Genomic DNA, 23,578 nt, shown 5'->3' with positions numbered 1-23,578 from the left:
GAGAAACTTGTGATATCAAATGGAAGCCTCACAAACAGCAGAGGAGAGCCAAACAGGCAGGAAACGCAAAATTAAATTTGCAGAAAAAGAAATTGACACCCTCATTGAGGGAGTAGTCCACAGCCATGACAAGCTGTTTGGAAAGGCATCATTGAAAGTGGCAGAGCAGGAGAAAAGGAAAATCTGGCTCCGGATCCAAAACAGGGTCAATGCCATTGGGGTGACACACCGCACCATTGAAGAACTCAAAAAACGATGGTACGACTTGCGCAGTCGGGCTAAGGTGCGCATAGCTGACCGCCTGAAGGAGGCAAAGAAGACAGGAGGGGGAACACCAACAGACACTGGGAACACTCCCATGGAGGACTTGATTGAATCCACCATCCAGCCAGAAGCTGTTGTTGGTGTGACCCAGCTGGACACGTCCGGAGCAGCAAACACATCTGAAGGTAAGATGAATGTATGTTTTCTTAGTGTTACAAAATGTAAAGGTAGAACTCGACCACAGTACAGCCCAAGTGCAGACCCTGAACATCCATTACACAATGCGTTCAGTAGGTGAGGGGCATTATGGGAGATGTAGTCAGGTCAAGCAGTTAAAATGTCAAATCTCAGAGTAACAACCCAAAAAAGCTTAATAGAGTATAAAATCATTTACAAAGGCAGATATTTATTACTGTGCAATTAATATCACAGACATGAAATAATACAGTGTTGCACTGTTTCACCTCACAGATGCGCAACGTGTAGAAGATGTGGATAGCGATTCCCCAGACATGCAGGACACCAGCGCAGGTGAACAGATGGACACACCTGTGGTGCAAATAAATCCCTCACGTCCAACAAAGTCACGCAGGGCTACTGTTCCATCCCTAGTCACCATGGAGTGTGAAGATGATGAGGCTGATGCAACACCAGGTGGCAGCCATGGCCAGACAACTTCCATCACAAAAACACAACCACAGGTCCCCAGAACTAATCACAGAGCCCGGCGTAGGAGAGGAAGAGCACTCAGGACACAGCAGGAGGAGCAACCAAGTGATGTCTGGGGTGGTCTTGAGGGACAGATGCTCCGTATGCAGCGCCTGCAGACAAAAAACACACGATTAGTACAATTGCAAGTTGGCAAGATGGCTAGCAACATAGCAGTACTGTCAGAAAGTGTGCAGCAACTGAGCAAGGTGATGCATGAGGGAAATGTATCCCAGAAGAGACAGCATCGTCAACTAATGCTGCAATTGAAAATGTTTGCTAAATCAAACAATAGATTGGCCACGACAACTGCACTGCTGGCGCGTAGGTCTGTGACCATGCAAACTGAAATGTGCCATTGGAGCGGCGATGTGGCTAAAGCACTGGACCAGGTCACCAATGCAGTTGATTTGCTAAATGCTTCCACAATTGCGGCCAACAATTCGACGCCCGAAGAGGGTAGTGAGGGTGGCTCAAGCCTAAGTAGTGTGGCAGTTCCAGTCCGCACTGCAGGAAGACGCAACACACGCAGCAGTACCCCCGCCGCTTCCAACATAACGGATGACAATGCTGGGTCTGACAGGCGTCTGGGTGTTCGTGGGAAAAAGCGCTAGACTGGCATGTACAAGTGCATTCCACTATGGTGACGTAACCATTTATTTGGATTTGACTTTTCACAGACTGACAAGTGAATTGACATTTGCAAACCACTTATGTCCATTGCACTGGTCAGATTACAAGTGTGCTTGAACACTCATGGCAATTTTATTTAATTAAAGAATACTTTGATAGCAATAGTCAGTTTCTGTGTCATCATTACTCACCTCAGAAATAATTTTGTGTGATGTCAAATCTTCTCCTACGCCCTTCTGCTGCGCCTGCCCCTTGTGCTGCATGGTGTTGTGGCACTTGCTGGTTCCCATCCTCCGAATCGCTGTCAGACACCTCGATGTCCATTCCTCCCCTTGTCGCTATGTTGTGCAGCATGGCACATGCCGCTACTATCTTGCAGCATTGTTCAGGGTTGTACTTCAGTGCTCCACCGGTCTTATGTAGACATCTGAATCGGCTCTTCAACAGCCCAAATGTGCGCTCTATGATGTTCCTTGTCGAAATATGTGCTGCATTGTACCTCTGTTGATTGGCAGTTGTGGGATTGAGGTAAGGCGTCATTAGGTAATTACGCAAGGCGTATGCGCTGTCACCTACATGTAATGGAGCAAAGAGTCAGTGGCAGCTTCACATTGACATACGTACAATGACAGTGATAAACTATAACACATATTTACCAAGCAGATGTCCCTCTCCAAATTCTCCCCTGACAAGACGGGTGTGTATGCCACTTTGCCTGAAGATATAAGAGTCATGTGCACTCCCTGGAAATTGCGCAACAATGTCAGTGATAATGTTTTTGGCATTGCAAACGACCTGAATATTGAGGGAATGGTAACATTTCCTATTTCTATATATATATTCCTGTGTTGCAGGGGGACATATTGCAACGTGGGTGCAATCAATACAACCCACAACATGTGGGAAACGAGCTATCTGGTAGAACTCCTGTTTGGTTTTTGCAAGGTCAAGCGCGGTGGTAGGGAACTTGATATGAGACCCGATCACGGCCATCATGGCATCAAGGAATGCTTTCAATATTCTTGAAAGTGCGCTTTGTGACACACCTCCCGCAACAGCAATGACCCCCTGAAAACTGCCTGACGCCAGAAGGTGTAGGCAACATAGGACCTGCACATGCGTTGGGATGGCATTGGTCCTACGTGTCTGTCGTTGCATTATGGGGTCCAATTCATTGATTAGATCATGGATCATTGCTGCATTGAGCCTATACTTGTCGTATATCTCATCCTCTTGCTGGCCTAGCAAAGTTATGCGGACTCTGAAGATGCGCTCATTCATTCGCCTCCGTCTCTGTGCGGCAGCCTGCAGCCTCATCCTCCTCGCCATCAGGTAAATCCCTGCCATTGTGAACAGTGCTGGCTCATTCTGGGTGTGTTTAAATGGGTTTCAGTTGGTTTTCACCTGTCTGTGATTTGCACTCATGATTACCACCTGGTTGTGATCCTTCTTATTTAGCGATCGCTAATTTGCGATTTTCATGGAAATCGCTATTTGCGATTTGTCATGCATACATTTAGCGAATCGTTGTTTGCGATTCGCTAATTGGGACACGCTAATACCGATTCGCTATTTGATTCGCAGAATGTTTTGCGATTCCTTATATTTGCGAAAAAATGGATTTTCGCAAATATACAGTTGATGCATTTCAACACTGACTTTTGCGATCGCAAACGGCCTATTTTTGCGATTCGCACCGTTTGCGATCGCAAAAAGGTTTGATGCATGTGCCTGTAAGACTTTGATGAGTCAGATGAGCAAAACTTCAGATCTTGCAGCTAACTTGTTTCTCTTTACAATCATAAGTAATATTACTAAGGCAACATCACAAATATCACAACAATGCAGAGCTCTCCTGGACTCAAAATGAACACCACACTATGCAACACACTAACTCATCAAAGCCCACAAACACCGCAATGCTCAAAAACACAATTAAAGACACATGACCCTACTACACTCATAGGACACTGCAGTCACTCAGGAATGCTGAAATACCCCAGATTCTCTGAACTCGACCATTGGAACTCTGGGACGAGCACTAGCCTGGGGCAGTTTCTGACAGATTCTAACTATGCCTCAGTGAGAACCATCCTTTGCTACCATCTTGATAGTGGGATAGATAAGGATGGTATTTACACCAGGCAAACATGGTGCAAACTTGGAACTCCTCTAAGCCCATTAGGATGGATATTTATCTCGTACTGAGACGGTTATCAAAAAATCGATAACATCTTAATGACAGCGAAGCAGATTCTGCTGTACAGTAAATGCAGAAAGAAGTAAGTTACAAAGTATGAAGGTTTATTAGCAAATCAGTAAAGTTACAATCTCAAATCAAATCGATTAATCATAAATCAATAGTCAACTGAAGACAGTATGTACAAACATAATCCAGGCAAATCAAATCAGCAAATGCAAGTACACTTTATTAAAGACAGCATATGCAAAATAAGGTAAAATTCTGTTCCCTAAAAGGGAAGCTGTCTAAGGTTGTGGGTAAATCAGGAAATTTAAAAGCAGCAGTTAACAGTGAATATAGCATCGACAGATGAACCAAATGAAGATTCCTATTAAAATGAGAAGGAATGGGATTGCTCTTTATAGTAACTCAGTGAGAAGGAAAATAAGGAGCATAGGGTCTCAAGAGAGGGAAAGGGGCATCCGCCGGCAAAAGAGGACAGAGCAAGTCTTCATACTAAGTAAAGAGAATCACATAATTAAAACAAAACATTTCATCCAAGTGATATATTCTACTAGTTCCCACCAAGTAGGAGGCTTCTTCCATTGTTGCAACCACGGCCTTCACCATAGCTCACAAAGGAGTATTCACCTCCTCTGCCTCCCATCTTGTGCAGGTGCTGAGAAACATTATCAAACTAATTATCTGTAAAAACATGACCTTTGCACAGTGAGCTAATAGAAAATTATACATTTAATTTAAGCAGGATGACTTTAGTGCATAAAAAAAAAAAAAATAATAATGCTCAGCAAGCAGAAATTGAACATTTACTTTCCAAGATGGAGTTGGGCACTTAGGTCCACTCAAGTCAATGATAAGAAGCATATACCCTATCTATAGTTAACCAAACCTTTAAATCACTTGTTTTACTAAATCTAATTGTAAAAGAATGTGTGCACATATGTAAGTAATGGTTATGCATGTTACACATTTCATTTAATTAAGTGCCAATATATGATGGGAACACTGCGTCACCAATAGTATTCTAACTCGGAACCTTTGAAATCTGTCACCTCATCCTACATCTGCTCCAAACGTAGGTTCACTCAGTGGAGGTAGGGCTTCAGTGCTCCAGTGTTCATATTCATGGGTCATTTCCAAAGAGCACCTGTTTTTGGATCGGCAACTCTGCAGTTCCCTAACTTTTGGTTTGGCAATTGGATTACAAGTCTTGATTTGGTTCAGGTCATAGACCTCCCAACAGTGGGAGTACTGTCATAGAACTGCCAGAGGCCCTTGTTTAATGTTTCCAAAGAGTTTAGAATCCGTTTCACCTTGTCCCTTAATCTGGAACTAGTATTTCCATTTCCATTCCATTTGGAATATTTTGCTATGCTACTCAGATAGTTTTTCATAGCAAAACATCCATCTTTGTAAGACAAATGTTCTTGTGAAGAGCTTCTTTGGTATACCCTCTGGACCAAGCGCCATTCTATTTATGAACACAACAATAAGATATCTGTAACTTGTATAATAGGTCAGATATAACCTTAATCATTATCCACCAATGCTCCTGTTTCCTCCTTGTTGTGGAGAGAAGCTGTGCAGATAGATACCATGGAGCACTGCTGGGGACTTCAATTTCCACCAGCCCCCGCAGCTGATCATCATGCTTTAAGAGCGCGATGCCGGCCCGTGGCCCCTGTAGCCACTAACGCTCCTGTTTGCTCCTTGTTGTGGGGAGAAGCTGTGCAGACATCCAGGAGCACTGCTGGGGACTTCAATTCCCACCAGCCCCCGCACCTGATCAATGCGCTTAAGAGCGCAACGCCGGCATGGGATGCACGTGGGACACGCTTGGGCAATGCCTGGGCCAAGGGCGGACCCATCCACGCCCGTCGAAGCCTGGAGGAGGCTGGGCTGGGGCTCCCCTTTAACGTGGGAGTTTTCAACACCCCTAGAAAATTCTGAGTATCCTGAGCAGATGGGGAAACCAAAAACAAACCCAACAACTCACAGAGGTGAGTCTATTTGCACTTTGGACTCATCTCTTTTAAGGGTTTCAAATACATTGGAGAAAGAAATACAAGTTGCTCAGCGCAGGCTCTCCACCGGGGGTCTAGCTTCCACCAATGAGCATCTAATTATGGAACCCTCATTACCGGCTCTTAAAGACCCTTTGAATCCTGCAGATCCAAACCAAATTGGACAGTGTATTCTCCAGCATCTCACCCCCTGACGCAGAACCCCCAACCAAAAGGAGAAAGGGAGGCAGTAAACAGACCAAGCTCGTCCCGCCCCCACCTGGAGGTACTGATGGTATTTCCACTGGCTCTGAGGCATTGTTTTTAAAATTAGAACAGTCAATCTCTACTCTGTTGCAACCACCTTTTGAGAGACTATCTAATAGTGAGTCAAAGCTAGCTTCACTTATTGCAATAAGGGATGGGGCTGCACAGGGTAATTTGACTGACCAAGTATCTACTATTTTCATACCAAATATTAAGCAAACCGACCCTCTGCGCCTTTCGGCGAGCCCTTCAAAAAGCTCTAGGAAGAATGGTGGAGGTGATAGGACTAAAGATCGTTGGTCGAGTTGTGCACTTCCTACAGCACAGAGGAACTTGATAAGTTCCGCGTATCACACACCCCAGATAATAAATTGCTTGCCGACTCTATCTACCTCTAATAACCCCCACACACCAAGGCTAAGAAATGACAGTGATTTTGAATCTTTAACCACCGACACAAGGCCAGGAGGAGGACTTTTAGCTGTACAAAGAAGTCAACTTGGACCACACGCAAGATTAGACCTCCCGCCAGCAGCGGAGCCAAAAGGAAACTACGGAACAACTGATGTCTAAAGCATGCCTGCCATTGGTTTAATAAACGCACGGGGACGGGAAAAAATGTTCTTAAGACGAATAATGGCAAGAAGGGTGGGTTGGGTGGGGAATTCTTAAAAAAACAATCAAGGGGGGTTGTGTGGTAGTAAATTTTAAATTGCAATTTACAGCTCAAAAATTGCTAAGATTACTTCCAAATGGGCCAGTTATCAGCCACACAGATGTTCGTGCTGCCGCTTGGATTCTTTTACAAACCAGTAAGCCCTCTACTCGGTTCTGCAGCTCACCCTCCTTTTCCTCACCCAGAGATCCCTTGTCTACCTCTGAGGCAATTTACTAACCCCGTACTATCCTATAACCGCTTCAGTGCACTAACAGACATAGAAGCATGTGATTGAAAAAAGGAAAAGTGGCAGGATCACTATTCCTATGCCCACCCAGGATATAGTTATGCCAGACCGTTCTTCTCACACAACTGAAACAAATGACCAAATTAAACTAATTACCTGGAATATTCCTGTGCTGGGTTCTAAATTGTATGACCATGAATGGTTAAATACAATAACCCCTTTTGACCTGATATGCTTACAGGAAACATGGGAAGCAGGCCACATCCATATAGATGGCTATCGGTCTCTTTAAACCTCTGCCCTTCTGTCAAATTCAGGCCGTGCAAGGGAAGGGATTCTGATACCGTTGAAACACACTCTCAGACTGGAAGTTTTGTCCTCCTACAATGACTCTCCCTATTATAATCTCCTATATTTAAAAGGTCCAGGAGGTAACACTGTGCTTTTAATTAATTATTATAATATTAATTTGGCGGAAGAAATGAAAAATATCATTGATCTATTAGAAGGGAAAATCAATGCACTTTTTTGCATCCTTAAGGAGATACCCCATATCGTATGGGTGGGTGATTTTAATACACACAGCTGCTGCTTTCTAAACAAAGCAGTTTGTGGTTTAACTAATGAGCCAGGTGAGACAATTCCCCATGTTATGCATAACCCGCATGGAGACGCTTAAACAGATTTATATTTATTGAAGACTTAAGAATAGGGAACCCTATTGACACAAGCACAGGCTTGCTTCAAAACATTTTTGGTGACTTAAGCCAGGGATCAACTATTGACTATATGACAGTCTCGCATTCCCTTAAAAATTCCATATCTAATGTCCAAATAACATTTCTCAATTATAGCGACCATGCCCCAATCTCTTTCCAAATGGCATGGGAGGATATTACTACAAATAAGATGAGACATGTAAAACCTATTTTATTTTTTTTTTATTTTTTTTTTTTTTGAAAAACCTTTATTGATGTTTCAATCATTTACATGTATGGGCCTACAACCCCTCGGGGCCGGCCGCTAAATAATCAGGATAATAACAAGCGAATGTCAACACAGGCGGCACCTCGGAGAGCGAAATCTTAAGTTCAATATAGTCCGGCCAATAAGCCGCGCAGGTAGGGCACCAGGAAAGAGAAGGTTTTTCATTTTATGATGAAACAAAAGAATAGGATCAGGTGCCAGACAATTTACCAACAGTGAGAAGGGCCAGGATAAGAGACAAACAATTAGCAGCAATACAGTTAGGCGATGGTGCAGGCGCGAGAAAGTACGGATGGGGAAAGACATCAAAGAGAGTTGCGCCTACTGGTCCCCGTACCTAAAGCCCAGCGAACCCCCCAGAAACTGTGGCACACATGAAGAGCAAACGATTCACAAGCAGGGTGGTGTATCGCACTGATCCCAGAAAAAAAGGGCAAAAAGAGACAGTGGAGAAAAAGGAGGCCATGGAGAAAAAGATAAAGACGAAAGAGTCCCCTCCCCCATCCCCCCACCCTGCACCTCTGCAAATGAGTATGGCCCCACCCCCCAGCAGTGTGCCTGTCGCCCTGGAACTAGACCCGAAATATAGAAGAGACAGGGAAAAAGAGAGTGAGAAAGGGCCCACCCGGACGGGTGGGCGGAGAGAACATAATAAGTTGGAGGAGGGCCATCAAAACATATCCCCGGCTTCTCCCTCCCGCACGGTGAGGTCTCCCCCCAACAAACAAGCAGCGGCACCAAGCCGAGTATATCAACAAAAATAGGGGAGGGGGGGGGGGATGGGAGGCATTACACACCAACTGTTCGAATGACCCCGGGAGCGCACAACCATGAGTCCGCCTATCTATGAAGTGACCCCCCTCGGAGGATCAGCCTCAGCCTTGACCACTTTTTGCGATTCTGCCCATGCCTGCCCCTTGACCCAGCACCATGTCCAATGTCCCAAGGTATAGAAGTGTCCAAAAACAGTTGGGAAACGCCGCACACAGGTGGGGTGGAAGTCTCGTGGCATCCGAACAGACCGCTTCATGGAGGGGCATCTTTTCCAGTGTTGCCCGAGGATCTGCACTGCCCACAAGGACCTGAGAGGCCAGAGCAGCCAAATGAGATACACGGTGCTGAAAGTGTCCCTGGGCCGCCAGAGACCGCGCACGGGACAAGGCCACCATCTTCCGCGCAGGTCCAATACCTCCGGAGCCGATCAAGTTCACCGTTGGCCGATCACACGGTAGCATATGGTCCGAAGTGTCCGGCTGTACACTAAGCGCGGGGGGGGCCACAACATCTTTCTCTTGTGGGCAGTGTGGAAAGCCACTGCGTATCCGTGGACCAGCATGCCGCCACTGTCCCAACGCTGTTACCACACCATCTAGCTTCCCCCCCAGGACCTCGGCGCCATGAGCGAAGGAGTAATGGAGGGCACCCAGGGCCTCCAGGAGGTCGCCATATCCCAGAGCGGCTCCCTCCGATCGCTCCGCCACACTCCCGAAAGTCACACACCCCCAGTCCCGCTGCGTCCCAGCGGACAGGATGGCCGGCTGCATAATGACAAGATGGCCGCTGGGAAGGCCCGACTCATATAGGGGCCAGGACCCAGGGAACAACGCCTCGAGGGCCACGTCGCTGGAGACAGAGATCCCGGGACAGGCACAGATCCAGCCGTTGCGCGGTCACAGGCAACAGTCGCCTCCGCCACGGACCATCTCCCGCAAAAAGCCGGGAGCAGCCCGCGAGGATCAAGGCGGGCCAGGGACGGCGCCCAGGCAGCTCACCAACAAAGGCAGGGGCAAACGCCACAGAATCCGGAAAATCGTACACCCGGGCATGTCCTCAGTCCGCAGCGCTCAGTAGAGGGGAGCGGCCACTGCAAAATGCAGGCCGAGGGGGGCTCCACTCCGGTGGACCGGCTCCACCCAGGCACAACAGGCCGCTGTTGTTCAACTGCCACCCGGTCGAGGTGCCCACTCGAGGTCCCGGCTTCGGGACCGCACGGGCCGCAAAGTTCGATCGCTGATTTCTCCGGGTGTGTGGCAGTCAGAGACCTCGGAGTCACGCGGTCGGTTGCCACGTTCACTTACGGACACATTCTCGTGGTGCAGAAGAAGGATCTCTTGCAGGATATCCGTGCGGGGTGCGGAGGCTCACGGAGCCGGGAATCTACGCTGCCGTCTCGGTCGCCATCTTGGCTCCTCCACGTAAAACCTATTTTAAAAAGGAAAAACAGGATGACTCTCAAATGGGCATTAACTAATGAAGAAAATATTATCCCGAAGGTGGTCACCAATAGAAAAAAGGATATTATGGTCTGCTTAGAATCGGATAATGACCCACATATGGAACTTAATGCTTTTGATTTGATCTTAGAAGAGTTAAAAAGTAATTTAACTGAAAAAGCGTTTAACAACAACCCTGCAGCCCCTAGTTGGTTTGACCAGGTATGCACCAGGGCCTGCTCAAATCTACACATGGTACTCAGGGTTCTCCCTAGGGTCACAGAACAAGTTAAGCTCCTGTGTCGCCAGTACAAGGAGGCCAGGAACAACAAGCTCAAAAGGCTTAGAGAGGAAGCTTGGGATCGACTTCATCAGGCTGCTATTACAAATAACTCCAGGGATTTCTGGATGGTAGTTAATGCCCCCTTTCTCAAAGCACCTTTAGACCCAAATTTAGATTCCCGTGTGGACAAAGAATCTTGGGGCTAGCAGGTCTCGACATGAAGGAACAACACCAATTATAGATTAATGTAGCTTTGCAAGAGCTTTTCTTTTATACACAGCTCTTAATGTCACACTTCTACTGCTTCTAAGCACTACAGATAACAGGAGGTATTTTTACCTAAGGCTAAGTTGGCCTTTTGGCCTTCCAGGAAATATTGCATGTTGCAGTTTTGTTATCTCTTTTCTGAATCAATCATTCCTGTTTGTGAACCTGCTTTGCAAGCTGTAGGGCAGAATCTAGTGTAGATTTTGGTTAGCCCCTTTCTCTAAATCTAGTCATCATAGTCATACATTCTTGCTTGGCAAGGCTCATCAGTACTACAGTAGTGGCAAGCACGTAATAGTTTCCCGTATGGTATACTGTGTATGAGAGACTTTGGTTGACTGCTTTGGGGCATGTAAAAGTGTATTGCCTACAGTGACCTTTCTATTTAGGCTGGTGGTTAACTTCTTGTTGGTTGCCTCTACTTGGATGTTCTGGAGTTCAATTCATGTCTGTTAGAAATGGGGATTTCTGGTTGGCTAGGGCTTGCGCCAAAGCCAGGCAGAAACCACCACTCTAGTCAGGGCAAGGAAGTTACACGCCAAAGACAACCCCTGCTCACCCCCTTGGTAGCTTGGCACGAGCAGTCAGGCTTATCTCTGAGGCGATGTGTAAAGCGTTTGCGCGCGCACCCAGCAACAACACCCAAGGCCCACCACAAAGGAAACTCCACACAAGGTATTCTATAAAAATAACCTTTGTATTATACAAAACACATTAGATAAAAGCACACACTTTACAATGTGCCAACAGGCACGGGCAGAATTTACAAGGGATTATATGTACAGGGGACAGGGCCACATGGACCACTGTCGGGAATTAGCACTTTTTAGAAATAACACTTAGAACATAGGAATAAAACTGTAGTACAAAAACATATATAGCACACAACCAGTACTTACTGGTATCAGGTAAGTACCACCTACGCAACCCTAACCACCTTAGGAGAATGTCACGCAGGGAACTAGAACCTCACTAGCACCACCTGTACTAGGAGAAAACAAACAACCACCTAAGTATCACAATACCTGTAGGGGTAAACGCACATTACACATGATGCCTAAAACATTCAGAGGTGTAGGGAAGGAAAACACATGATGCATAGAAATACATTCAGCGGTGTAAAGCAAGGCACATGATGCATAAACACACATTCAGAGGTGCAGGTTAGGAAAACACATGATGCATAAAAACATTCAGAGGTGTAAGGAAGGAAAACACATGATGCATAGAAATACATTCAGCCGTGTAAAGCAAGGCACATGATGCATAAACACACATTCAGAGGTGCAGGTTAGGAACATTAGCGAGAAACTCTCATAAGCCACCACCTGTGGCAGTCCCTAGGCCAACTGGCCTTGTCCGGGCTAGGACGCTCTGTCCCAGTCAAGCTGCGCCTGCTGCGCAAGCCAAAAAGCGTAAATATCCCAACCTAAACGTTGCAGCTGCCCACTAAGTGCTGGGCAGCTGTAGGAATGAGCGTGGGCACCACTGTGCCCTTCAACGCAAATCTGTCGTTCTCGTGGGGCCTCCCTGGGCTCTAAAACAAGTGAAATGCCCCCTAGAACCTTTCTGGGCTCTAGTCAAAGAAATGCCCCCGTGGGAGTCCCTCTGGACTCTAACGAATATGCCTGGGGGACGTTGGAGCGACACGGAGCTCTGGGACGCTTAAAGAAATGCCCCCTAAGACGTTGGAGCCTCACGGGGCTCGTGAGCACTGCCCCCGCAATTACAGTGGCCCGCTCGTTGGAGCGCCTCGCGCTCTAGACATTCATGCCTCCGGTACGTCGGAGTCCCACACGGGGGACTCTTTCACCCTGCTGCCCCACACGTACGGAGTCCCCCAGCCCTTCACCACTTACCGGGCTGCTCTCGGGGGACTCCCGCGTCGCCTCCTCTCTCTCTCTACTCCGGGAAGCGCGGGGTAGGCTCCCGTCCGCTTCCCTCCACCAACGCACGGCCTCGTTGTCCCGCCCACCACCAGGCGTGACTTCTTTCCGCTTCCGGGTCGCTGCAGGCAGCGCGGCGGCCCGGGCTTCTCGGCGGCAGTACGGGGTAGGCTCCCGCAACGTAATCAAGCAATAAGCGGGGTGGGCACCCGCCAACGATCCCACAATGCGGGGTGGGCACCCGCGGTCGTCCTTACGGCCAAAGGCACGCAAACAAGCGGGGTAGGCACCCGCTATGGCGATAACAACGCCGGGTGGGCACCGGCTTCCAGAATTAAAGCGCTCACAGCGCTATAAAGCCAAACAGCGCGCCCAGCGCTATAAGGTCCAAAAAGCGCTCCCAGGCGCTACAAGCAAAAAAGGTCCAGTCATAAAGTCTTCAAAGAGCAGGGGGGCAAAGACTGGGCCCAGGGGCCAGCTCACAGGGCCCTCCAGCAGGGAGGCAGTCCCCAGTGGCGGTCTCTCCTGGCGCCCAGCAGCAGCAGGCCCCCCTCAAGTTGGATCCTGGAAGAGAGAACTTGTAAGGGGACACAGCCCCTTTTTATACAGTAAAACTCTTTGTCTGAAGGTGCAGGGAAGGGGCGAACCAGTTACAACAGGTTCCTGAGCACTTTGTTTTGCTCAGCCCCTCTCCCTATTCACTGGCAGGGCTAGGGTCATCAGACGCACCACAGGGGCCGGAGCCAGCATTGTGTGGGGAAAGCCCTGCCCTATTCAGGACCCAGGTGTACTCCTCCCCAGCCATCAGTATGCTAAACTCCCCATTCACCACTGGGTGACTCCTCCTGACTCTGGGGATTTCCCTAGTCCGTCACATGACCTCAACCAGTCAATCGCCAGACAAGCCACACATTTCATACTGCACACCGAAGTGCCCACTTCTAGAAGTGGCACTTCCACACTAGGTACATGCACGCCGCACACATCATCGCGCAGCATTCAATCACACGACTCCGCACATACCAAACTCGGGCCTGCACACCCCACGCATCAGGAACTACCAGGACACATACATTCCGCCATGCATTCCTATGGGAGGGCAGGCCTACCTCACCGCATGCACTCAAGAGTGCGCACACACTTTACCCTGGGACACAGGGAAAGTGCGCAGAAACCAAAAATCACTACACCAAGTCACCAATAAAAAGCAAAAACGTTCCGGGGTGAACCTGCCAGAAGGGCCAAGTCCAACACAACCCCCTTCCAGCCAAAACGCAGGGTAGACCAATCACCACCGTGAAGGTCTTCCCTGCTTTGGGCGATAAAACACGGACGCAGGCCCGCAACGGCAGGGACACTCTCCGGTTTTACGCCACTCTGAACCCACGTGGTTCCCCCTGGAAAAACCCGGCGGACCAACTGGGCTACCCCACTGGTACTCCTCAGCTGTCCGCGGCCAGGACGAGACCCTAGGCCATCTAGGCGCCACTGGTCCTTGCCTAACCACAGAGTGGGGGGTAGTAACCCCTGGCACATAGTGACCATTTTCCACTCTTCCCCTCATCAGGGCGGTTCTAAACATCCACTGATCCTCCAGCCCAGGGTCTGAACCCTCAGGCTGACCAACAGTCACGGGTGAGGCTCTCCTCCCCCTACCTCTTCTCCTAGGGTTCCGCCCCCTCTTCCTCTGAGAGGCGACCCCGTAACATAACTCACCAACCAGCTCAGGACCCCTCCCTGAGAACTGGTCTCCCAACCTAGGGTTTAACCCCTCAGGTTGCACCGGGGTCAGAGGTGGGCTCTCCCACCCTCTGCACCCCCTTCCAGAGTCCTGCTCCCCACCAACTGGGGCGGTACCTCTGGAAGAAGAACCGGTCAGGACACTGGTTACAGTCGTTCTACCCTTCAGGTCAGGCTGATCCTGAACCTGGCCTCCCAACCTCTGGTCTAGAACCTTTGGTGGAATAGTTGCCTGGCACTCCAGGACTTCTGGGGACTCACACAGTATCCCCCCAAGAGTAACATATGCCTCATATGTTGCATGACAGTCTGCCTGGCGCAGATCTCCTGTCCCCTGTCCACCTGACAGTGCGCGAAGATCCCCCAGGACAGACGTGTGGTCGCCATGGTCACTTCTAGGAGACTCAGCCCTCCCGGCCGGTCCCTGACCCAATGGCTCCTCCACCGGGGAACACAGCCCCATGCCACTCCTCTCGCTGGACTTCTGTACCCTCCCTACTGGAGCGGTACTGCCTGACACCAGAACCACTGGAGCTCTACTTACAGAGACTCCAGGTTCTCCATACACTGGGCGATCCTCCTCAAGTGGCCTAACAGGACAGCCTAGGCCCCCAACCTGGTGTTCCCTGAAGAAACCATCCAGGTTCTGAGACTGGGTTTCGGGCCTCTGGAGACTCAAAGTCACCCGCTCACTCCTACTCCACTGAGATAGGCCGTGAGCCCCTACACCCCTCTCACTACTCTGCGACCTAGCTGGGCTACTCTGAACCTCTACCCCCATCCAGGACGGGAAGATACCTGAGCCACTGCTGTTGGAAGTACTCTCCCATCCCTCATCAGAACCTTGGGCACTTTCCCAAAGGTCCGCTTCTTCTGCAAGTCTCCATGGGCAAAAAGAGCCATACCTCAACAGGTGCTGGCGCAACCCGGGATAACAACTACCGAGCAGCTGCTCTTTGATAACCAGAGCATACAGTCCGTCAAAATCCCGTTTCGTGTTTACCCTTAACCAATCATCCAGTGCATCCTCACATTCACCCACAAACGTGCCCCAAGACTGGTGAGGCAGTTTCTTACTGCCCCTGAATTTCAACCTACATTCCTCCTCTTGGAAAACAGGTACCATACTCTGGGAATTGGGAATGGGACTCTCTGCACTGGTCTCTCTATTGCTGCCACCACTGGACTCAACCCTCCCTGGGGAGCCCAGAAAATTAAAACTGTGCTCAGGGGACAACTTACCCTCCAGAGCTAATCTCTCCCTGGCGAAGGCCCTCTCAGCCTCCGCCATCCTCTCCTCCACACCCAGCTGTGCCATCTCCTTGGCATGCTCTAACCTGAGCTTCTCCATGGCCAGCTGATGCTCCCTTTCTTCCCTCCTATCTATCCACTCCTCTGGGGACAGGGAAAGGGAGGGGGTGCTGCTCCTGACACTGGACCCAGCAAGGGACTCCCTATCTATGGGGTCTTCACTCTCTACTGGCGTCCCTGTCAGGTAATCTTCCTCCTCTTCTGAATCTTCAGGGCTCCCCTCAGACCCACCACCCTCTCGGCGTGCGGCCCGGGCCCTATCTTCCTCACTGCGCTCTCGCTCCCACTCATCCTTTTGCCATAGGATCAGGTTGTCCCTCAGTTTGGACTGGGTATCTGACTCACCCACCTCTATGTCCCTCTCTTCACAGAACCTTACCAACTCCAACCTACTGTATCTAAACAGACCACAGAAATTAAAAGCAGGCTCCATTTTGGCGGACGTTCCTGAGAAGAGTTTAACACAAGGAACCTGGGTCTCTGAGCTAACACAGAACTACATGATTCACAAAGGACACCTTTAGGAGAAGAAATAATGGAACTTCAAAAACAATAATCCCTAAAATGTGATTATCTAAATGCAGAGTTTTGTGGTGCAGCCAGTCGCTGCTGCGGTACAGCGCAAACGCAAGTCCAAATCCCACCGCTGATCACCAATGTTAGAAATGGGGATTTCTGGTTGGCTAGGGCTTGCGCCAAAGCCAGGCAGAAACCACCACTCTAGTCAGGGCAAGGAAGTTACACGCCAAAGACAACCCCTGCTCACCCCCTTGGTAGCTTGGCACGAGCAGTCAGGCTTATCTCTGAGGCGATGTGTAAAGCGTTTGCGCGCGCACCCAGCAACAACACCCAAGGCCCACCACAAAGGAAACTCCACACAAGGTATTCTATAAAAATAACCTTTGTATTATACAAAACACATTAGATAAAAGCACACACTTTACAATGTGCCAACAGGCACGGGCAGAATTTACAAGGGATTATATGTACAGGGGACAGGGCCACATGGACCACTGTCGGGAATTAGCACTTTTTAGAAATAACACTTAGAACATAGGAATAAAACTGTAGTACAAAAACATATATAGCACACAACCAGTACTTACTGGTATCAGGTAAGTACCACCTACGCAACCCTAACCACCTTAGGAGAATGTCACGCAGGGAACTAGAACCTCACTAGCACCACCTGTACTAGGAAAAAACAAACAACCACCTAAGTATCACAATACCTGTAGGGGTAAACGCACATTACACATGATGCCTAAAACATTCAGAGGTGTAGGGAAGGAAAACACATGATGCATAAAATACATTCAGCGGTGTAAAACAAGGCACATGATGCATAAACACACATTCAGAGGTGCAGGTTAGGAAAACACATGATGCATAAAAACATTCAGAGGTGTAAGGAAGGAAAACACATGATGCATAGAAATACATTCAGCGGTGTAAAGCATGGCACATGATGCATAAACACACATTCAGAGGTGCAGGTTAGGAACATTAGCGAGAAACTCTCATAAGCCACCACCTGTGGCAGTCCCTAGGCCAACTGGCCTTGTCCGGGCTTGTCCAGTCAAGCTGCGCCTGCTGCGCAAGCCAAAAAGCGTAAATATCCCAACCTAAACGTTGCAGCTGCCCACTAAGTGCTGGGCAGCTGTAGGAATGAGCGTGGGCACCACTGTGCCCTTCAACGCAAATCTGTCGTTCTCGTGGGGCCTCTCTGGGCTCTAAAACAAGTGAAATGCCCCCTAGAGCCTTTCTGGGCTCTAGTCAAAGAAATGCCCCCGTGGGAGTCCCTCTGGACTCTAACGAATATGCCTGGGGACGTTGGAGCTACACGGAGCTCTGGGACGCTTAAAGAAATGCCCCCTAAGACGTTGGAGCCTCACTTGGCTCGTGAGCACTGCCCCTGCAATTACAGTGGCCCGCTCGTTGGAGCGCCTCGCGCTCTAGACATTCATGCCCCCGGTATGTCGGAGTCCCACACGGGGGACTCTTTCACCCTGCTGCCCCACACGTACGGAGTCCCCCAGCCCTTCACCACTTACCAGGCTGCTCTCGGGGGACTCCCGCGTCGCCTCCTCTCTCTCTCTGCTCTGGGAAGCGCGGGGTAGGCTCCCGTCCGCTTCCCTCCACCAACGCACGGCCTCGTTGTCCCGCCCACCACCAGGCGTGACTTCTTTCCGCTTCCGGGTCGCTGCAGGCAGCGCGGCGGCCCGGGCTTCTCGGCGGCAGTATGGGGTAGGCTCCCGCATCGTAATCAAGCAATAAGCGGGGTGGGCACCCGCCAACGATCCCACAATGCGGGGTGGGCACCCGCGGTTGTCCTTACGGCCAAAGGCACACAAACAAGCGGGGTAGGCACCCGCTATGGCGATAACAATGCCGGGTGGGCACCGGCTTTCAGAATTAAAGCGCTCACAGCGCTATAAAGCCAAACAGCGCGCCCAGCGCTATAAGGTCCAAAAAGCGCTCCCAGGCGCTACAAGCAAAAAAAAGTCCAGTCATAAAGTCTTCAAAGAGCAGGGGGGCAAAGACTGGGCCCAGGGGCCAGCTCACAGGGCCCTCCAGCAGGGAGGCAGTCCCCAGTGGCGGTCTCTCCTGGCGCCCAGCAGCAGCAGGCCCCCCTCAAGTTGGATCCTGGAAGAGAGAACTTGTAAGGAGACACAGCCCCTTTTTATACAGTAAAACTCTTTGTCTGAAGGTGCAGGGAAGGGGCGAACCAGTTACAACAGGTTCCTGAGCACTTTGTTTTGCTCAGCCCCTCTCCCTATTCACTGGCAGGGCTAGGGTCATCAGACGCACCACAGGGGCTGGAGCCAGCATTGTGTGGGGAAAGCCCTGTCCTATTCAGGACCCAGGTGTACTCCTCCCCAGCCATCAGTATGCTAAACTCCCCATTCACCACTGGGTGACTCCTCCTGACTCTGGGGATTTCCCTAGTCCGTCACATGACCTCAACCAGCCAATCGCCAGACAAGCCACACATTTCATAATGCACACCGAAGTGCCCACTTCTAGAAGTGGCACTTCCACACTAGGTACATGCACGCCGCACACATCATCGCGCAGCATTCAATCACACGAGTCCGCACATACCAAACTCGGGCCTGCACACCCCACGCATCAGGAACTACCAGGACACATACATTCCCCCATGCATTCCTATGGGAGGGCAGGCCTACCTCACCACATGCACTCAAGAGTGCGCACGCACTTTACCCTGGGACACAGGGAAAGTGCGCAGAAACCAAAAATCACTACACCTAGTCACCAATAAAAAGCAAAAAAAGTTCCGGGGTTGAACCTGCCAGAAGGGCCAAGTCCAACAATGTCTATCTCACGTGACTTAAAAATTTAAGATTCAGTTAATTATTATTTAGAATGGTAACAAATGTGGTGGCTTCACTGCAGTTACCTTCATACTAAAAATAAATCATCAAAATATCAAATCCATGTACACACATCAGTATTACATTCTTCCAGGGCATCAACCACTTGCTCTTACCACCATCTCAAAAAGAAGTTGGCTTAACAAGGGGCAAAACAAGTGGCCACTTTCATGTCCTGAATCTGTCTCAAATATTTGTCCTCAAATACAAAAAAGTTGTGGTTAAGACAAAACAAAATAATTAAATTTCAGTATGAAATAAGAAAGACTAAGATCTAGCTTTCTAAAAATGTCTGCATGCTTGAATCTCATCTTCATGGTTAATGCTAGCATATTGGCTGCCCTTATCTAATGTTAACAGTAAATAATCATCCTCCCAGTGCATGTCATCTATCTGTGCCAGAAAGTCTCTGCTGTCTTTAATGTAAGATGGAAATGCCAAGACCAAGAAAGAAATCTATAAATGTGGAGGTGTTTAATAGTATTGATCCCTTAGAGGACACAATGGCTCTCCCTGGAGGATTAAAGTAATCCTTTTTTATTTTAGGGAGAAGGTAGAGGATGGGGATTGTGGGGTATTTAAAATACAAATACTTGTATTAATCCAATTCAATCAAAACCCATTCCCTTACCTCTCTTAATTTGCTGTAATATGCATGGTTGGAATCAGTTATCACACTTTTTTGTACTCGTTCATAACTCTGCAAATTATTCAAATGCTTACATCCTTCCTTCAGATACATCGCTTTGGATTGGACAACAACATTGCCCCACTTGTCAGATTGCCTGATGACAATATTAATGTCAGACTGTCTCTCACAAAGATACAAATTGTCCCCTTGCCATCTGTTTTTCTTGGCCAATGTCTTGAAATCCTGAGTTACCACTGCTTCAAATGTGTCAATGGCTCTATGAGGTATGATGGGTGTAAAAGTGGATTTGGCCCTAAACTCACTTGGGCTACCCATTTCCAGATCAATATCCATATGGTTTAAATTGAGAAATGTGTCTCCTGTTTCCCCACTTTCAGGATTTGGCTGTGCTAAGGTAAATAATACATCAATGTTGCTGATGTTTATATTACTGATATTAAGTACTGTTATTGTTATTCCCATGGCGGTTGTGACTTTTGTGGCATTTTCCTCTCCTTATTTTTTAGTACCTCTGCCTTTGCCTCTTCCTTTTCCATTATCATTTTGCCATTGTTGTTGATCCCTCTCTTGAATCATTAGTCTGAATTCCTGCCAAATATGTTCAGATTTGCTCGCACTAGGTGCAGATTGTCCTGCAGCCTCCTCTCCCGATACGTCAACTTTACTAAATTTGATATTGGCTTCAATGGTTGTTCCTTTTCAAGTGATGTTATGCTTTGTGACAGTTTGTCATTCTTCTTTCAATTATCATACTTCCTACTAAAGATAATTACTCTCCCTGCCTGGTAATCTCTCTGTGCTCTCAAGAACTTCCTCTGTTTTTCATGTTGATCTCCTATTGAAGTTTATTGACTCTTTAATTAATTTTCCTTATGAATTTGTCAAGCGATTCCTTATTTTCTGATTCTTGAAGTTCATGCATCAGTCTTTCTATTTCTTTCAAGCTATCATTACGTTCCTGCCATGCATATTTCATCAATATTTTCATCATCACATTAAAGCAGTTTTCACTGTTTTTTGCCCATTCTTTTAACATTTATGGATTCAGGTGTTCATAAGAGGGGATTGTCATGATTCTGAGTCCTCTAGGCACTCTAGATTTTTTTCTGAAGTAGTGGCCTCCCACCACTTAATCACTTCTTATCTTGTTAATTTTTCCAATCTCTGGTACTTTTGCCTGGCTGACATGTTGTCATTCAAATATGGTGTCACTGTGATTGCATTTTAACAAAATAATTCCACTGCTATTTGCTTCCACCTCACAACTGTCTCCAGTGCTGCACGTGTATCCTACATGATTGAATTGCAGCTAAATCAAAAAGTAACATCACCTTTGCACATAAACCTCACATAACAGCTATACTAGCTGATACGTTAGACACTGCCTACTCCAACTTAAGTCTTACAATGGAAAATGCTCCTTGGGACATGTACTGACTTATATGGTTCTGCGTTCCGGGGTATCCGAAAAGGCATGCAGCGCCCTCTCCACTGAGGTTTCTACCGCCCATGTTAGTTTGCAATTTGTCCATGCAGCTGCAGGATTAGCATTCTTGTCAGGGTGGGATCCAGGGCTGAACGAAATTTGAAACTTACTCCACAATGTGCTCACAAACCCCAGCCCTTTGGCAGTGATGCGCGTATGGCTGTGAGAACTCGAACACCTCTCAGTAGCAGCTTTCCACTCCAATAAATGGAAAACATGCACTCCAAAGATGCTTCGTGTTATACTTTAATCCAAAATGTCGTGCAGAGAAAGTGGAACCACCCAATGCGTTTCAGCTGAAAAACCTCCTTGTTCACAGGTGACTATACAGGCCCTCATTCCCCACTTGCTAAATGAGTACAATAAAAAGTACATTAAAAATGTAAGAAAGGCCACTGTGGAAATGACTGATTGATTACAAGTATACTGTGGTGGCCATTTTGTAATAAGTTTGTACCTTTTAAACTGAGCTATAATTACTACAGAAACTTATCAAACAACAGCTAGACGACAGATCTAACCTAATAGTCCTTGATTGCACAAATATGTACCCATCTCCCTGTTTCCAGTGGAAAGGTGCTTCTGGAATGAGTAGTGAACTCTAGGTAGCTCCCAAGTTTATGTGGAGAGCAGCTCCTGCATAGAGCACTATTTAAATGGCAATGTCCCTTTCGGTCGGTGTGGATGGCACTGTGCTAATCCTATGCTTTGACTTTGCTAGAAAAACAGAAATTTGAGGTGAGCAAATTCATCGTGCTGCTGGTGTTGTAGGCTGCTCTATACAGGATCAGCTTGCCACCTAATTTTAGGAACTATCCAGAGTTATCTGGTTAACTACGCAGAGTTATCTGCTCCTTTTTGCAGCCTGAAAGGTTATCATTTTAGATATATCATACATACATACATACTCGCACAAAACCATAGAAATTAATTCACCGGTTACAGTTACCTGAGCTAACTATAACTTACTACCCCGCATATCACTGCTTGTGACTTCACTTATTACATCACTAATGACATGGTCAGTGACATCACAGATGAATTCTCAAACGACCTCACTGATGACATATCACTGATGACATCATCCAGTGAGTGTGAGTTTTTTCTAAAAGTTTGAGTGTTAAATATATATACCAAGGTACTACAAAATCTAAAATAGTATATTTTATGTACTTATAATGAGTGAAACTATTCCTAATGTATATTATGGGAGAGGCTGTGTGACTGTATGTATTTGTGTGTGAGGGGGTGCCTGAATGGGTGTGTGAGTGGCTGTATGGGTGTATACATAGGTATGTGAGTAGCTGTGTGGGTGAGTGAGAGACTGAGTGACTATTGCTGAGTGAGTGGGTATGTCAGTGGCTGTATGGGTGAGTGAGTAGCTGCTTGAGTGGTTGTATAGGTGAGAGAAGAATCAATTGTTCTCACTTTTAAATAACCAGAGTATGAAAATGTCCAAATTCATCTGCAAAATCCGCTTGTTTGGTCCCACCCCGTATTCCTTAGTAGTATGCAAAGGTCTTGCCGCCTTTTCACACATTGATGGACACCTCATCAAAACCCCGAGCATGTTTCCTGCCGAATTTGATGATGTGTTCTTGATGCTGAGGAATACGAGGACATCTCAACCAAAGTAGCACTTACTTCCTAAAGTTAAGAGGAAGTACCCTTGTTTGGTGGAGATTCCCCTCTTTATAGTCTCGTCCTCTTCTCTAGCAAGGATTCATTTTATTTAATTATTTATAATTTAGAAAAGTTTGTGAAGATTTGTCAAATGTCGCCAAAGTTATGGGCAAAACAAAAAACACTTTTCCTTTGGAAAAACTGAAAAAACAAACGTTAAAGTATTGTTATAGTTAGTTGGAATGTTCAGTAACAATGTAACATTTTAAACTCTAAAAAACACTGAAATTCACCAATTATTGCTATAGTTATGTCAAGTAGCTAAACACGTGCCCTAAGGTAACCATAACTCGTGCCCACATCAGTTTTATCATCAATAATGTCATTGCAAATGTTGCAGTGATATTATCAATGATGCCGTAGAAGATGTCATGAGTGATGTAATATGTGGGGTAAAAACATTTTGGGCCCCAGATGAGGTCTCTCTGGGACCCCACCACCAGTTCTAGATTCAGGGCCTTCCCCTTCACTGCCCCCTTATGTATTTTTGTTTTGTTTTTTAGCCTTTTTTTAGGGCTAAGTCCCGAGTCCTAAAGTGCTATCACTTCCTGGTCGAGGTGGTGGCAGCTAATCTGATCTCAATTTGAGATCCGTTGTCTCTGCGGACCCTCTGCGGTGTGAGATATTCAATTTTTAACCATAATTTTCCAAAACTATTGAACGGGTTTACACCAAAACACAAAAAGCAT

General features: G+C 47.5%; 1 long non-coding RNA gene across 1 annotated transcript; it reads right to left on the bottom strand.

Moving 5' to 3' along the window:
- Positions 1–650: 650 nt before the first annotated feature.
- Positions 651–2,177, bottom strand: LOC146821721 (uncharacterized). Its single transcript, XR_014962760.1, has 2 exons — positions 1,797–2,177; positions 651–1,085 (listed from the first exon to the last, which is right to left on the bottom strand). It is a non-coding gene; the product is annotated as an uncharacterized LOC146821721 (long non-coding RNA).
- Positions 2,178–23,578: the final 21,401 nt, after the last annotated feature.

The sequence above is a fragment of the Triturus cristatus genome, chromosome 6, assembly GCF_964204655.1.
Source record: "Triturus cristatus chromosome 6, aTriCri1.1, whole genome shotgun sequence".
Classification (NCBI taxonomy): domain Eukaryota; kingdom Metazoa; phylum Chordata; class Amphibia; order Caudata; family Salamandridae; genus Triturus; species Triturus cristatus.
The sequence above is the reverse complement of the archived record's forward strand: the minus strand, read 5'-3'. Positions and strand labels throughout refer to the sequence as shown.